At 34.9% G+C, this 17,599-nt stretch overlaps 2 protein-coding genes across 4 annotated transcripts in view; one reads left to right on the forward strand and one right to left on the reverse strand.

Annotated features, from left to right (window-relative positions):
• Positions 1–17,599, reverse strand: part of LOC105199174 (5-hydroxytryptamine receptor 2A) — a 251,336-nt gene that overhangs the window by 224,063 nt on the left and 9,674 nt on the right. The window lies entirely within an intron of this gene.
• LOC105199173 (apoptotic chromatin condensation inducer in the nucleus) overlaps positions 15,242–17,599 on the forward strand; it is a 100,637-nt gene continuing 98,279 nt past the window's right edge. Inside the window, exon 1 of one of the 3 annotated variants that reach the window (XM_011166139.3) lies at positions 15,242–15,382. The gene's annotated coding sequence lies outside the window, so the exon portion shown is untranslated. Of the gene's footprint in view, positions 15,494–17,599 lie in introns of all 3 variants that reach the window. The other 2 variants (XM_011166141.3, XM_039453377.1) reach the window with 2 other exon arrangements.

The following is a 17,599-nucleotide window of genomic DNA, read 5'->3' on the forward strand; positions in this document are numbered from 1 at the left end:
ATTAGACAGATGTATTTTTCTTCTAAAGGACTTTGTATTTTGATCTCATTTAAATACTTATAATGACATACGCTCGTTTGTTACAGTGTATCGAATGTAGGTACAGCATGTGTCATTACATATATATGAAAAGCAAAACGAAACGAACGAGGGAAAAACAGCGATGGGACTTGATTTTTCTACAATGCGTATTCACGTTACAAAATTCCGCAAAACCGCATTGGGAGCTTCTCGGCGCTCGTATTTTTTTCGCTGTCCCAATGACGGAAATAAACAATGATCGCATGTAGCTAGCGAACTGGACAGGAAATTGGATCGTGATATATATATATATATATATATATATATATATATATATATATATATATATAGTATATTGTATATATAAACATATATACACACATATATATACATATATATATACACCATATTAGAAAAAAGGAAATGACACTTGCCGGGTATGAACGCAACTTTACGCACGATTCGATTTTTACAAAATGTGAATACATCGTAAGGTTGGTGTGAAGCGTTGTGCAATCGGGGGAAAAAAAGAGATCTTGCAAGCAGACAAGAGACGGAAAGGCCAATACGCGGTGAGTTTCCTGTTTTTCGAGCGGCCTCGATTTGCGTCATTCAACCTACACCTTGGACTAAAATTACAGATCAGCAATCATCAAACTATTTCGAGATGAGATTCATGAATTACACGAAACGGACAGTTTTTTTTATATATTTGATGTCATACCGTGTTATAATGTCATGATATGTCTTAACTCAGTCAGAATTGAAAGATATTAAAGGTATTTACTGAAAAACTTTAATTTTAGACAATAAAAAAAATGTATGTTTTATTTTCATTCTAATTTATTATATGTAAAAATTTTTGTTATTTTATTAAAAAATATTTTATTAATAAAGCTTAAGTATTAATTTTATTAATTAATATATTTGCAAAATAACTATTGTTTGAAAGCAGCCAAGCGTTAATTTTATATACTTTGAATCATGTAATTATGACAATAAAATAAAGAGAATTATTCTCTACCGATACATTAACTGCAGTGGTGCACCAAGTGGATAATAATTAAATATATTTCACAGAACTAATAAAAGTAAATACAGATGTGTATTGTCAGTCGGCAAAATTGTTTTATTTGCGATGTTCCGTAAATGTTCTAGCTTAGTGGCAAATGAATATTTTTTTCTCTTTTTTTATAAAATAAAAACAATTTATTGTATATATTTTGTGTGTGTGTGTGTGTGTGTGTGTGTGTGGGTGAGTGTGGGTGTGTGTGTGTGTATAACATATTGTAATCTATAAATAAAAAAATATACTGTATTGCGTGTTAGAAGAGAAAGGAGAAGGAATTCTTTGATGTAAAAATATAAAAATTTTGAAGTATGTCTCGCAAACACTTATACATGCAACTTCCATAAGCAAATTTGGAACTTCCATAAGAAAATATTGATTCAACATGTCAACAGCGTTATTGCACGAAATTGTTATCGTTATATCACATTGCACTATTTATTATTCGAGAAACCTCAAGATTGGGTAAATTTTAATAACAGCTAAATGAAACATTTCAAGAGCCATTAAATGCGAATATAATTCACAAGATTGCCGACGTCAGTGAAATTAAAGCCGAAGCCGTTTCCACTTTACGAATCGTACTTGAATCTCTTGTTACTGAAAATTTCCACAATCAGCATCGTTGTATTGTACATCCTACGTACCGAGCAGCCAATAATCACTAATCCGCCTAGCTTAAGCAGCCTATAACCATTAATGCGGACCAGTAATCCTGAAACAATTAACCACCTGCTAGGTATTAACCAACCCTTACATTGCCCTATAACGTCGTGACCCCCATTTTAGCAACTAAATGTCATGAACTGTGCAACAATATAGTACTGCAAAATTACGAAATACAAGAAATATAACTCGCTCGATAATTGTATACAATTCTATTATAATGTATACATTTTTATACTTTGATCAAATTATTTAACAAACTGTTGACGCAAAGAATTATATGTTTATTAAATAACTAATTTTTATAGGAGTCTATTATATCCTGAACACATTGGCTGAATTGTGTTTAAAGTACCTAACCTGAATAAGGCAGTAAATAAAATACATTTTTCAATTTATCATTTAAAAACGCGCTTCAAATTGAAAGTATATGCTGGTAAAATATAGAAAGTAAATAAAGAGAGTAGAATTAGAAATCGGCAGCAACGCGTTCGTTTAGTATAACAAAAACTTGTGATGAAGTGGGTACATGAATCACGTTTATAATAATTTGCTGCAAAGCTGAAGTATACATTATTTTATTACACCATATATTATAAAATAATTCAACTTTTAACTAAAAAAAATAATATATATAAATTTTTTAAATAAGTATATTTTTTTGGAAACAACGTATTCGTTAAATAAAGTTTATAAACATTATTATGGCCATTGTTATTTATTTGTTATTGAAGCTTACACCAGAGAATAACGATTTTCAATACTGCTAACTTTTAAAAAGCTAAAATTGCGCTCTAAATTTTAACTAAAATAGCTAGAAATTTTCAAAGATTAAAAAATTAAAATCAAAGTTTAAGGTAATTGTGATGTTTAACGGTAGAGTATATTTTCCTATAAATTTTTATAATTAATAGTCATTTTAAAACGATTAAAAAAAAATATTTAGTTTTTTGTTATTTTTAATTTATTTTTGATTCTTTACTATGTTCAGAAACATATAATAAGACCATACATCAGAATTAAAATCAACGTTTTTCTATTTGTTTGCAAAAATATCTTCTATATAAAAGATATATTTGATTTTTGTGCGTGAGTGATTGAAAAAACAAGATTTTCTTTTTACTTGATTTATTTCAATATCCTCATAAACAAAGTTTTTAAAAATAAAATAAATTTAGTGGCCCCCCATTCGGCTGTTAATGCGACAAATATTTAACCGCAGCAATTGTGAAATAATTTGGATTGTATCTACGAGCTATCTAAGCACATTATGTATTCCCTAATACATAAACCAATGCTATTCAAATCATTCATAACGTATCACTTGACGCACGCTCGCGATGTCAACCGCGGCAGAATTAACGGGCCATGCAATGACGTTTTCCAATGACATAGGTATTCACTAGCGAATACCTATGGTGATGAATTTTAGTTCAATCCGCGTTGCAATGGTGAACAATGGGCCAGATAAGGTCGCCAAAATGCATTGAACGATAGGTATAAATTATCCCTTCTACGCACATGAATATGAATGCGCGGAATGGATTGTGCATTATAAAATTCCAGGGATCCACCACAATAGAAATCGAAAACTTATGACGTCCGAGAGTCGCGATAATGTTGAGAGATTCATTTAACAATAAAGTTCATTGAGTTAATAAGTTTACTCAATTGCGAATAAAATAATTAGGCGGTCAAGTGATTAGCGTTTAAATAGTAATTATTGTTATACGGCGTACAGTATTGATACTGAAACACGCGCAAATTACCCGTAAGAACTGTCTTTTTAATTATAGCACTGGTCGTTTAATTGCGTTTGAAATAACAGCAGTTTAATTACGTTTATCATTTAGATACAATGAAACATTATATTTTAGTCCGCAAGTTTCAGGTAATTGGACATTGCATTTATAATCATAATGTTCACGGATGAAACAGTAAATTTAACGCAATTAAATAAAACATGCTAAATGATTATTATGCGTTTTATTTAATCGTATTGAGTTTATCGTAGTTATTGTTGTTGTAACAATATCCGAAGTATACCGAGAGGAAATTCTATACGTGTTATCGTTAATAGATCCTTTGATTTGATAAATAATGAGATATGTACAATAATTAGGAACATTAATTAATCCGATGTTACTGAGAGCTTACGTCGTTATTAATGCATTTTAACGTATGTGTTCCGGTGTATTATCTCACATAATCTGCAATTCTGTCACATACATATACGTATGTGCATATTTGAATATATGTATATGCATGCATATACGTGTGTATACGTATAAACATAATTATAAAAATTCCACTCGGACAAATCTGACAATCCAATTGATAATATTATTTCATCATAATAAAATAATGTTATTCCAATTTTAATACGGTAGTTATTCAGAGAATTCACAAAGTGATCATTTTTCACACGCAACCGGCGCGGCGCGACAAAAATACCAAATTATTATTTTAAGAAAAATGATATCGGAGTAAAAGAGAGAAAAATTCTATTCCTTTATTAGCAGTGCAATTACGGAAAATGTAGTAATTACTTCGCTAAAGAAGTAAGTAGAAAATTGCTGTCTACAGAATTATTCCGCCAATAAATAGACTTTCCTTTGTACTCGGTTTCTCGTGTGCAAATGCTATCTGCCGCTGGCGCGAATCTACATGTCGAAAGTTTTGCAGTAGAAATGGAAGTCTTGAACCCCGTCGGTGTGAAATTAAGTCTGTCTCTCGGTGGCGTTACGAACATCCCGTAGGCGATAGCGGAAATGAGGCAGGCGGGAGCGTAATAATTGTTAATTCCCGTACGTACATGGCGACATTGCATGGCAATAAACAGTTTGATAAGTGGACGACGCGGGGCATCCTGACGCGGCATTCGGCTATAAATTAGATCGAGATATATTTTCCATCAGGTAGAAGTCGCGCCGGCGGCGAAACGCTCCTGTCGTACATTCGTTACAGTTATAAATAACCCGTGGGCGATAGTAAAAATAGCAACCAGGAACGTAACGCACCGGGCCCTGAGTACCGCTTGTTGTAAAGCGTGAAATAGATAGATTGCGAACGTAATGGGATCGGAAGAAAATAAAATTTTTTGTGCAATAACACTTGAATTTGGTGACCATAATAATACAGTACGAGTATAACATTTAAGAGAAAAATGATGTAATTTATGAAATTACAAGTTTTACAATTTGTAAAATTTTATTTATAAAGTAGTTATTTGCAAAATATATTATATCACTGGTAATATATTTTTATTTTACTCATATGTCCCGTGGTGATTCTTATTTTATTCTTTATCAGTGTGTCTGTGTGTGTGTGTGTGTGTGTGTGTGTGTGTGAGACCACACTAATAAGACAGCTTGTTTACCAGCGTAAAAAGATTCGATGCACGTTATAAAAATAGTCAATTTATAATCGACGGCAATTACCATGTTATAAGTCATCCAGATAATATAGGGTAATTCGAAGAGCTACGGCAGGAAACACCTGTTTGGCCAGTCGTGTACAGGCGCATTGTTACCTCAACGAGCCCTTTGTTTCAGCTCATGTAGCCATTTACGTTAAGCGGCTGCTAGAGATATAGGTCTCCGTACAATGTGCATTGTGCAGTGTGACCGACGGCGAACTTCAAAATTCTGCCTATGAGTCTATCGCGCCATCCACGCGTTTCGCGATCGATCAAGTTTGATTATCAATTGACTCTAGTAATTCGAACGTCGCGTCGGAAGCTCAAAAACTGCGAAAAGGAATAGAATTTTCAATCAAATTTTCGCTCAATAAAGCTAAGTCAATTATGGATAATCTTAATAATTTTGTGTAAAACCGGAAAGATGTGTTAAATATAATATGCACGTGGAAAGAACGCTTTTCCTAAAATATCTAAAGGAGGATCTTTAGCTGGATACAGGTTTAAAAATAACTTTCTTTGAATGTCTTAGATCATCAAAATAATTATAGGACGTTCAAGCTGGTTACTAAAATGTCAAAACTTTTTGCAGCGTTACTCATCACGCTTGAACATCCTTCATAATTATTTTGATAGTTCAATAAAATTATTTTCGAAACTGTATTTAACTAAACTTTAGATACTAAAATTAATTAATACGAAAATTAATTATATAATAAATTACTTTGCCTTAACATTAGTGGCTTCGTTCCTTTATCACGTTTTCATGCTGAAGATGGCTCGAAGGATGAGCCAAAACATCCACGTGATATATAACTTTTTGTAATTATTCATGTGATATATAACTTTTTGTAATTATTATTTACTGAGCACCGTCGACCACGCTTGGCTCGTATTTGCCACACTTCCTTTGTTAATTTGATAAATTACTAACTCATAATTAATACAGATATTTATATATATATATATGTAGAACAAATATGTAGAAAAACACAAAAAGAATAATTTTGCTAAAATACAGATCTGAAAATAATTATGTTGAACCATTAAAAAATTTATATTGAACCGATTGCTAGACTCTGTCATAACTTTTTGCAACAGTATCATCACGCTTAAATCTCTCACATAATTATTTTGATAATTCATCATAAAGTTAATTTCTGATCTGTATTTGTAGCTTTAGATACTATCGGAAAATTTTTCTTTCGCGAAGATGTAATCTGAAGTATTGGAAGATTAGATTAAAAGAATTTTATACGTGTTTATCTCAAAGTTAGAACGATAATTTCGTTTGGCGTGAGACTTCTCGACCTCAGCGTATTTTTCATCCCGATCGATGTTTGAGCCGACGAAATTTCATCAAGATTGATGTTGAATACTGTATAAATTTCACTTGCAAAACACCGAGAAATTGTCCCGCAGGTATCCTTCCAAGGCCGCTGTCGTCGAATAGATTAAATGATCACGTGAAAGATATTAATATCATATAAACAATAACTTTGCCAAAATCTTACGGAGATTATTTCTGACGTACCTGCCAATATTTTTTTATAATATATTTAATACTACAAATTCTCTACACAAAGACTTGCGCGACCAAATTACCAAATTAAATGCCTTAACCGATAATTATTCGGGAATCTACAAATAAGACACACGTAAGATTGGATTTATCTTTCAAGCAATTTTGTCGACAGCATTGTTGACCTACGTTTCTCGCTTTGCCTTTGATGTACGAGACACAGAAGCTGTTTCGTTTCGCTGCGCCAATTCGAAGATTACAAGACGAATAGTCGAATCGTATTAAATAGCAGTCCGTCTCGAGAATGCCAATGCATTTCAGAAAGAGAACGAATGTTGGATTGAATGACTGACTACGGGATTTCACTTGCGCAACAATGCACAACGACGTTGCGTTCAATGCGTTATATAAGCAAGGAAACCGAGAGAGTCTCATGTTGGGTAGCGTTGCCGCTATCGGCAACTTTTACAGCCGCAACGTAAAAAGAAAAATCCCCAATGCAGTTTCGCTTGCGAATATATACGAATGCGAGCAACGTGACACACGCGCGCACATACATGCACGGGAAACAAATGAGCCGTGGAATATGTCCTGATGAGCAAACTGGATCCTCTTGGCAAACAGATAAATCGCCATTGCGCTCTCGCGATAAGGCTCGCTCTCGCAGCGTCGCAACGGCACAATGTTGCATGTCGTGAATTCTCATTTCTCCTCCATACTTGTTGTGCCGCGCTTCATTCTCTTCTTCCAATTTGTATTTCTGCTTCGCAGATAAAAATGTTTCATAAGCCGGAGTCGTATTCGTCACAATGATTAATTAAATCTTTTATGAGCGATTTTGAGACGCCTTATTGTATAATATCACTAATTGAGAGTAATTTTATGTGTACATGTCATTGCATTTGTGCTGCGTACTAATTAATTTTTTTTTTATAATAAATCTTCAATTTCACGTAATCCAATCTTGATTTAATCTTTATTTCGAGAGCATTAATTTTGGTCTGGCAAAATAAATCTATTTTTAAAATATTTTTTTCTGTAAAGCTCTCGCCGATATTTCGCCTTGAATTTTCCTAAGGAATTTGTCATTGACGAGTAATCCGGTAATTCCCGAGCCGACTTGCGTGAGCCGCATCAAGTTCCGGAATTCAATTAAACGGGCCAAGATTCGAATCGCAGCTGTCGTCTTTGATTTTTCCAAGAGATATCTATGCTACCGCCGTCTGGGCCGTTGGTTTGGAATCCACTTAAAGCGGAAGTGGAGTTTCTGGGTTAATCTTGCCGCGACCAAGACGAGAGCGAAGTATTCCGCACACGTTCGTTTCTATATAAGAATGCGGAATCAGATTTATATGCGCGCGAGGCCAAGAGCGTGAATTTACAAAACCGAGTGAGCGCACGCGTTGTATCCCATGTAAAAGGCACCACCCTTTATTGCGGCCACAATATGATCTTCCGTTTAATCCTGTGAGCCCCTCGACGCGCAATACATCCGTCGCGAAAGAGCGGTGTTACGCTAGGAGACGCCGGGGAAGTCACCGAGTGTCAGTGACAATAGAGGAGATCCATATCGCGTGACAATCTGGCGAGGCATCGAGCCCGTCATGCCAGACTCGGTTATTACTACTTAGAGGATAGAGAGGATTATTGGTACCGTTTAGTTAGAAGAGTTATTGCTTGAGTAGAAGATTTATCGTCAAGTCATTACAATTGTTGGCTGAGAGGAAGGCTTCTAATTATTCATAGCACGAAACTACACAAGTGCAATATTATGTAACAGGTATATTCGTAGATGTAGCAAAAATAATTTTAAGGAAAATGCAAATAGACGACAGTTATAAAATAGAAAAACGATTATTAAATTAGTATAATTAAAAAATATAAATATGTAATTATAAAAAATATTGGATAAATGTATTATTTAAATTACTTGGAAGAGAAATTACATTACACGTGTCATTTAAAACTTTTATTTATAGACCTAGTTTACAACCAGCCGTCCAATTCTGATTCACTCCATAATGAAGTGAAATTTCTTGGATACAAACGAGTTAATTACGATCCACTTCAATTCTCTTTTCTCAGCAAAATAGAGTAAACTAGAATTGGAATAAGTATATAAAACGCTTGCGAGTGTTATCAACATAGCCAATTAATAGTGACAAGATAAAAAATTAATATATAAGAGTTGTGATATTTTTAGTAAAACTACAAAAACCGAAACAAATAATGTTAATTATTGTTCTGAATAAAAGTAATAACATTTACCTTATTACTTCAAATTTATAGATCATATTTATGATTTACTAGATTAGCAACTCTGACATATTTCTTATATTTCTATTACTTTCATTCTGTTCTTGTTAGGAGTAAGATCAATTCAATGTGTAAACATTCTCTTAATTCAGTTCACCTCAGAGAGGATTGAACGGCTGGGTGTAAACTAGGTCATAGAAAGTATTTAATTTTGTAACAGATTGAAGTTATTAAATTATTTTGTAGTCTTTATTGAATATTCTCTGCAGTCACCTGCAATTATTAGAGGAGAAGGAGATATTATGGCTACTGTGGGCATTACTCTTATTATCTTCGTCATTAGGTGATGAATTCAATAACAATTACTCATTATATCACATTACAATTTGCTTACATAGCCCGCTGTTTTTTTAGTAGCGCTAATATGCCAACATACCATAGTTAACAATTGTTATAAGGCACTTTTACTTTTAAGTGCTTTAAAATCTTTTCAAAAAACATTTAAGCATTTATACATACTTCCTCATTGTTTTTAAACCTGAGGATATTATCCTCGGGTTTAAAAGGTATCCATGTATTCTAGAGTGTTTCTTTGTTATTTAACTTTTTATTCAGTTTATACATTTCGAGTTATGCAAAATTAAACAATAACATAGGATTTTGTTAATATTTTTTTAAGCGAAATTCTCTTATCGAAGTATTCCTTCAATAAATCGATTGTTATTCTGAACGATGTTCAGGAATATTAAAAATATTATTTTATGCTTGTTGTTTAATGTTAAACAGACATAAAATGATATTTCTAATAATATTTAAAATTCCTGAACGCAAGGAAATTCTAAATTAGGAAAATAATGGAAAATTAAAGAAATATAATTTTGTAACAAAATACCGTGTGTTTTCAAACTAAGCCACTTTTTTAATTATCTTTGTCTAGCCATATTATCACCACTTTTTTCTTCCACCGATTACGCAATGAGTTACATTTTTATATAATAAATCATGTTCTAACAATAAGTAATAAATATTTCATTACTTTGAGTCTAGAATCTGTGAAACGACACTTTGACGAATATAAGCAAATTTCAAAATAAAATATTTATTATAAATAAAATTATTCAATAAAATAGAAATGGATGCTATATTACTCTCTTGCTTCTCCTCTACACCCCTTGCGACTACAGTTATCTGAAATTGGGTCATATGTTGAAACTCTGAAAATTATACTAATGTTTAATCTTTTGCAAGCAATGTTCATTTCGTTCCTCTCTCAATATGCATTCGCTGCTGTATAATACGTACTACTCGTTTCACCTCGTCCGTTTCCCTTTATTACTCTCTTATCACCTATTGTGTGCCCGAAAATGATATTTCATTCGTCGCAAATGTTACGACGGAAGACTCTCGGATATGATATGGTAATCGTTATCAACGATCACGTTACATTAGACGGGGAAATGTAGATTTCGCGAAATAGGAGTGTCCTGATGGAGATAACCTGTGGAATAGTAATCACAATTTCACTCGCGTCGCAATAATTTAGTGATCTGCTTCATCGGACCGATGCGTTTTTCGCAAATGGTGCATCCTTATTGGACACACATAACGATCCGTAAAGTAATTCTCCGCGCGTAATTACCCGCCGGTGAAAACTATATAAAGAGTCGTTTTTCTCCACTCTCTCTCACTCTCTCTCCCTCATCTTTGAAGGAATTCCGTGTTCTACTCTCGCTATCATTTATTATCGCCGGGCTTTTGAAAGGATAGGAAGCCATAAATGGGGATGTAAGGGTCGTTACGTCGAGCAACCTGCAGCCCGTACGTAACGCGCCGGCATCCACTTTGTCATCTTTTAAAGTCTCCCGTTCTCTCCCAGCTCGGTAACGGGTCACATACTTTGAGACCTCTTTTAACACATCATCCGTATTTGGAAGAGGAAACGGCCCCGAATGCAGCGGAATGTAAATACAGAAGGAATCATTCTCTTCTCGCCTGAACATAACACCACGAGTTAATCAGCGCAATTTAACGTTTCCATTTATTTTCAACTTGCAAGCGCGATCTTACTTGCTACGTTAACGAAACTACCCACGGGCACATCTCAATTTCATTTTGTACGAGATGTACAAAAAATAGGAAAAAAAATTAACCTGATTTAATTCTTCAGCTTGATTAAACTTTTTCAAGTATTTATGTACTTTAATTAAATGTATCTAATAAATGCAGAGAGAAATTTCAAGTTGACAATTTTTTTTTCCGTTGTCTTATTTCTCTTTTTCTTTCTCATTTTCCATTTTGTATTATGGCCAATGGAAGTATATTATAACCTCTTATTAGATAATAAATTCCAATGACTACTCATAAAATTATTTATTTGTCTGTGATTATACAGTGACGTTAATATGCCGTGCAATGATTGACATTTGTTATAAGATATTTTTACTTTTGAGCAAAACTGCGTTTATAAAATTTATGCCCAAGGACTTGTGATCGTCGAATGTCTTCATCTAGTTTACTTCTGTCTCGCACCCTACCCCGATGAATAAACAGTCAATAATTAATGGCATTTTTAATATTTATTAAACTACTAAAATATGTAAGAATAAAGACAAATAATTAAAAAATAAAATATTTTTTTTTACACAAAGAGTCCCTGGCACTTCGGCAATCTAGAGCTTCAGCTTCAAAAGCTTATTGATAAACGCGCTATTGTTTTTTAGTATTTCGAAACTTTTTTTATATATTAGTATTTAATTACACATATTTCGGTTTAAATTTTGGGCGTACTGTCGTACGAATACACGTACATTTGAATGTTTCTTTTTTTATTATTTAAAATTTTATTCGACTATACATTTTGAATTACAAAGTTAAACATTAGCATGAGATTTTGCTAATATAACTCATTCAACGTCTCAATAAGCTTAACATAATCTTATTGTCAAAATTTTTGCAGGTATCAAAGTAGCTATTCAATAAGCATATTGTAGTTCTATTGTAAATCTATAGCTTACATTACAGGCATTATAGATTTTCAATACCGTAGTCTGTATGCGGAAGGATTATGTGTGTACGCGTACAAACATTTGTATATATTCTACAATATTTTCTTTTAATTTCGAGTAAAAATATGTAATCTTTTTAACAAAACACTATGTTTTTTAATTAAAATCAATTTTTTATATTTATCCTTACGTAGGCCATTTTATCACCTTTATTTCTCTTCGGGACTCATTATACAGTGTCGTCACATTTTTATACATAACATCCTAAGTAATAAATATTTCGTAACTTTGAATCTAGAATTGATTGAACAATACAATGGCAAATGTAATCGTTGAGTTTTGAATTTAAAATACTGATTATTAACAAATTTATCTACAAAATGTAAATGAGGGGCCATATTATCAGCTTTTGTAATAATTAGATTTAATTGCTTATAAGTTTACACGTTAATTAATAATTAATTCTTTCTGTTTCTCTCTTCAAAAATACATTTTTTTTATATAGAAATAGGGAACCTTTTAACGTGTTGTAAATAAAATTATCTACAATTAACGGATATTTTTAAATATCGCTGCTCCGTTTTTGCTACTGAATAACATCCGGTTTTTACATATCGCAGTTTAGCAATTTTATATTACGTTTTGCCGTAACATCGTGCCGCGTAAAATGCGGAAAACAGAAATGAAAATGTTTACAAGAATTTATGTCACACAGTTTGTTTAGAAATTTAAGGCTTGTTTTCTTCCCGTGAGAATATGCGGAATCTTTTTAATTCTCATAAAATGAACAGTCTTATCGCGCGATAAAGTTTAATGTTATAGGCACCAGATCGGTTTCCTTTCCAAGAAAATTCCCCAAGCGCGGCATATCTAACCAACATATCTGCCCCACTCTTACTAACTTGTAATAAAATAGATACAAGTAAAACGAGTATGTGTACATGCGCATGTATTATTCGGATGTGAAAAGAAAATTCAAGGGTTGTGAAAGCAACAATTGGGAATAACCGGGAAGTAAAAGGGAGAAGTTACGCGTGCTAGTCGTAAACTTTGCTCTTTTTATACGTACAAGCTTAAAGAGGAGCGTCGCGGGATGTATTCAACATTCGCGAGGACAAACTCTCGCGGGATCAGAATTTATCCTGTTACCTCGCCTAGTCTAGTAGTTTAAAAAATGTTAGCGAATGTTCGCGGGTGTCTCACGTCGTTTGCGTCATAAGGTATTTTCGACGATGTGCTCGACCCACCCGCGCTTTGGAAAACAGAAATGAAGGAAAACAGGGAGAACTATTGACGTTGTGAGTCTTTTTTTTTTTTTAAACAGATAAACAACGAGATACACGACCGTGCAAGCAGCAAAGAAAAAAAACCGACGATTCCGCAGAATCATCAACGAAATCGGTTGCGCTCGAAAATTCTATTGAAGCTGAGGTTCCACACCGACGAAATCTTTTATAGAACCTGTTTTATGGTTGATTTCTCTTCCAGAGTGAATTTCTTCTCAAAAACTCAGTTCAAGAATGATGTTTAGAATTTTGTTCTGCCTGAGATTACATTTTTAGCAACAAATTTTTTATAATATTATATTCTGGAGGGGGAAAATTCTTGTTAATATTAGTACCAAAAGAAAATCGCCAATACTAGCATAGCCCTCCTAAAACGGCACCCCTTTATTTTTTGGAAACATTCCATTGTATTAATAAAAACATGGGCTTTGATAAATACAGAAATAAAATCTCTTAATTCATGTATTCATAGCCTCTCTATATAAATTCTGTTAAAAATAAATTCTTGAAAAAGCAAAGATAAAGTTTCTACGATTTTCTCTTACAAATCGCATAGTTCAAACCATAATGGACATATTATTAATAACATTGGATTACTTTACCCTTTTGTAATTTCTTAAAACTATTTTTCTCTTTCATATTTTCCTCGTAGTGCGGTTTGAAATGTCCTAGACAAATCATTTCTAAAAGAGATATTTGAAAGATATTTTAAGACATCTTAATTACAAAAAGACATCTTAATTTAAAAACATTATGACGTCTTAAAAGCGACTAAAAGACGTCTTTTAAGGTATTACAAAATAATGTTGTCTGAGATGAAATTGTTGCGCATATGCAGCGTAAAATAGTACACCTCTCCATAAAAATAAACAATAATTATAATATTAATAGATGTTTCGTGATCATTTATCTCACATTTTCTTTAATATCTTAAGATAGAAAAAACAGCGTCAAACATGATCTAAGTATACATTAATGGAATGCCAAAGAAGATGTACAAAGTGAGAGGGTTTAATTCTAGCCTTTTAATTTTATAAACTTTGTTATTTAATACATAAAAGTATATTTTATTATTTAGTTTATGAATTTATTTCGTGATTGTGTGTGATTCTTTATTCGCTACGTGTCTGAATACTGTATATTTTTTCTGCTTACTGTACTAGTTTTGGGGCTCAACTTCTCAGATGCTCTTTTTGTAGATACGAAAACATTAATTATTACAAAATACAAAACATTATATAAATTATACCATCTAATAAAAGTCACTTTTTAGTTTGCATTTATTTTATGAAATTTTATTTTTAGCTCTCGTTTAAGCAATATTACTCAAAAAAAAAGTGATACGCTAAACATTGTCTTTCCCCTCTTCAATTGATTATCAATTTACTATTGCGACGTTACTATTCTAGTTGAATATGTGAACTGCGTTTCAAGACCGAAAGTAAAGCCGTAATCACACTAGAGATTGAGATTGAGATTGGGTTGGAATTTAACCAATCCGAAGAAAGAAAACTAACCTCAAGTTAAGTTAACTTTGCTTTAATTGGTTGAATTGCAATCCAATCTCAATCTCAATCTCTAGTGTAATTACGACTTAACGTGCAGTTGGAAGAACTAGAAAATAAATACAAAATCACAAGTAAGTATTATTGAGCACTAAAATCTTATAACTGTTATTAACTTTCTCTCGATTTAAATTGTGTTACACACATCACAATCTCATTCCAATTATTGTTTAGAAGTTTTTAATTCGATCCAAGAAACTGCGGAACCGACGGCGAATTATTGGGAAGTCTCCAGTTCGGTTGCAACGAGTCTCGTACGATCGCGATAGCGGATTTCGTTGATCTCGCCGAGAATACACCGGGAATCCGCCGCAAGCACTGAGCCGACGTTATACGTAAGCTTTCGAACTTACACGGCTGATGGCGCGTTGCAGTTGGAGTTCTATGGTTAAGAACGTGGGAGCGCGGAAGGGTCGAGAGACGACGGGAGGGTAAGAGGAGAGTCGACGTTTGGGCAGAAGATCAAGAAAAGACGAAGGAGGAACAGAGAACGGCGCGACGAAGTAGCTAAACCAGAAATAACTAATAAGACATTCACTCTGAGACGGGCGGCCAGCCGGCCCGGACGAACGCGGTGCGTCTGAGTAAACCTCGTCATCGGCAACCTCATCATCCACACCATATACGATAAACGTCACACTACTTAGAGCGAAACGGTGGAAAGTAAGGCCGGAAGGAGTAGAGGGTAGGGAAAGGAGGGATCGCGGATGTACGGGAAAAGGAGCGAGGGCGCATAGTGTGCCGTAATATAAAAAGTGTGCTGTAAAAGGAAAAAGAAAGTGTCGCCGGAAAGAAAGTTCCACGTGATATCGTCGATCAAGTGCTAGTGCATCGTCGGCGCATGGCTATATAAGCTACGGGAATTGCCACCAACGGAGATCTGAACGTTCGTTCCGGTCTTCTTCCTCCCCTTATGGACCACGGAAGAGAAAGAGAGACTATCCATTGTCGTCATCGTCATCGTCGTCGTCGTCGTCGTCGTCGTCGTCGTCGTCGTCGTCGTCGTCGTCGTCGTCGTCGTTGTCGTCGTCGTTGTCGTCGTCGCTGCCGTCGCCGTCTAATTTTAAGTGTTAGATAATGCACACTGGTGCGCACCGGTGTGTGCTCGGATACTAAAACGGTATCGCGCACGCACGCGCGCGCGAGCGAACACGCGCTAGATCGCGACGATGGCGATGGCACGCTGGCCCGCCCGTTCGGATCCGCATACCCGTTCCTCTATGTCCACCCTTTGCCGCAAGCTGATCCTTCACGATCTCTTTTACGGCCTTTGCCGAAGTAAATAAGTTACCACGAGGGAGGACTCCTTCGGTCCCCATAGCCCATTGAATCTGTCTTTGCTCGAATTTTTCGCCACGTTTCTTCCTGTCCTGCTGATTTCGCTCTTCTCGTCCGCTTGTCTTTGGTTCTACGTGCTCTTCTTCGTACGATTTTTACTCCCCCCTTCCCCACCAATCTTTTCTCGCCCTTTGATACATTTATCTTCCTTAACCCTAACCTGTCTCGGGACATTCTACTTTAACCCTTCTCGCTATTCCCGATGCGAATTCTCCGCACGAATCCTCCACGATTTTTAGAACGCTGGTTTTATTAAAGGTCTTTTCGCCGTTAGTTAGCATCGACTACGCAGTTTCGTTTCTAGTTGCTAATTTTGCAACCTGCTTTTGCAGCTTCTCATCAAAGTGTTCTATTTCTCGTTCTCTTTCCCTCTCCCTCTCTAGCTATCTGGCAAAAGGACTCTTCATTTCGCCCTTTCTTTCACGAGCGACTTTACCGCTCCACTTAAATATTTCATTCCATTTTGATGATTTCGTTCCGAATCCGTGCTTTTTCGTTACAACTTGTTACCAGCTGCCTCTTTCTTTCCATTTCCATTATTATTATTGTATTCCACCTTATTTGCCTTTCTCTGATTTCTCTTTTGATGCTACAAATATCGCTCGCAACAATAATGCTTACAACAATCACTCGCGGGACCAAAATATTTGCCCTTCTTCTTACACTACCCTTTTTGGCTTTTCTTCAATCTTCCGCTCTTCTCGTCCTTTCTTCTTGTAATTTATGTTTCATTTCACTTATGTATATATTCAATTTACTTCGGAAGGGAAAAAAGGAGGTCGTTCTTATTAACTTGGCTTTCGCGATCTTCCCGTGTTCTCTCTCTCTCTCTCTCTCTCTCTCTCTCTCTCCATTTTCTCTCTCATTCCTCTTAACTCATCTTTTCTAACGACACCGATTTCGACATCTACCTTATACTCGCCATCTCTATCCTCTTTCTTCTCAGTCGCCTCTATCATCATCACGTTTCCTCTTCTCTTCCCTCGCACGCTTCCTCATTACGATTCTCTCTGGCCTTCTTTGCGTCTATACGTGCTCGATTTGCATCTCCCTACTTCTGCTTAAAGACTCACGCTTTATCTCGGCTCTGCACCTCTTGCTTGTATCATTTTCTCTTCAACTTCTCCCCTCCTATACCGATTTTGTTGCCTCATTTCTATTTCGCTTTCCGCATCTTCCTTCATCTCTTTCTCCTCTCTCTCTCTCTCTTTCTTGGTCTATCCTTTCCTTTCGCCGTCTCGCTCTTCCGTCTCCTCGTTCTTCATCTCCGTCTGTCTCCGCGTGCTCTAATATGGCTACCCGGTGTCCAATTACTCGCCTCGTTCTCGCTACAATTTTTTTCCGTCATCGTATATTCGCCGATAGCCGCGACGGAGAAAAGGTCTTCATCAACCTCCGCGCGACACGCCGATCTATTTTTATTCACTTTTTTTTCCGTGATGCAATCGCCCAT

Source organism: Solenopsis invicta, chromosome 9 (assembly GCF_016802725.1).
Source record: "Solenopsis invicta isolate M01_SB chromosome 9, UNIL_Sinv_3.0, whole genome shotgun sequence".
NCBI lineage: Eukaryota > Metazoa > Arthropoda > Insecta > Hymenoptera > Formicidae > Solenopsis > Solenopsis invicta.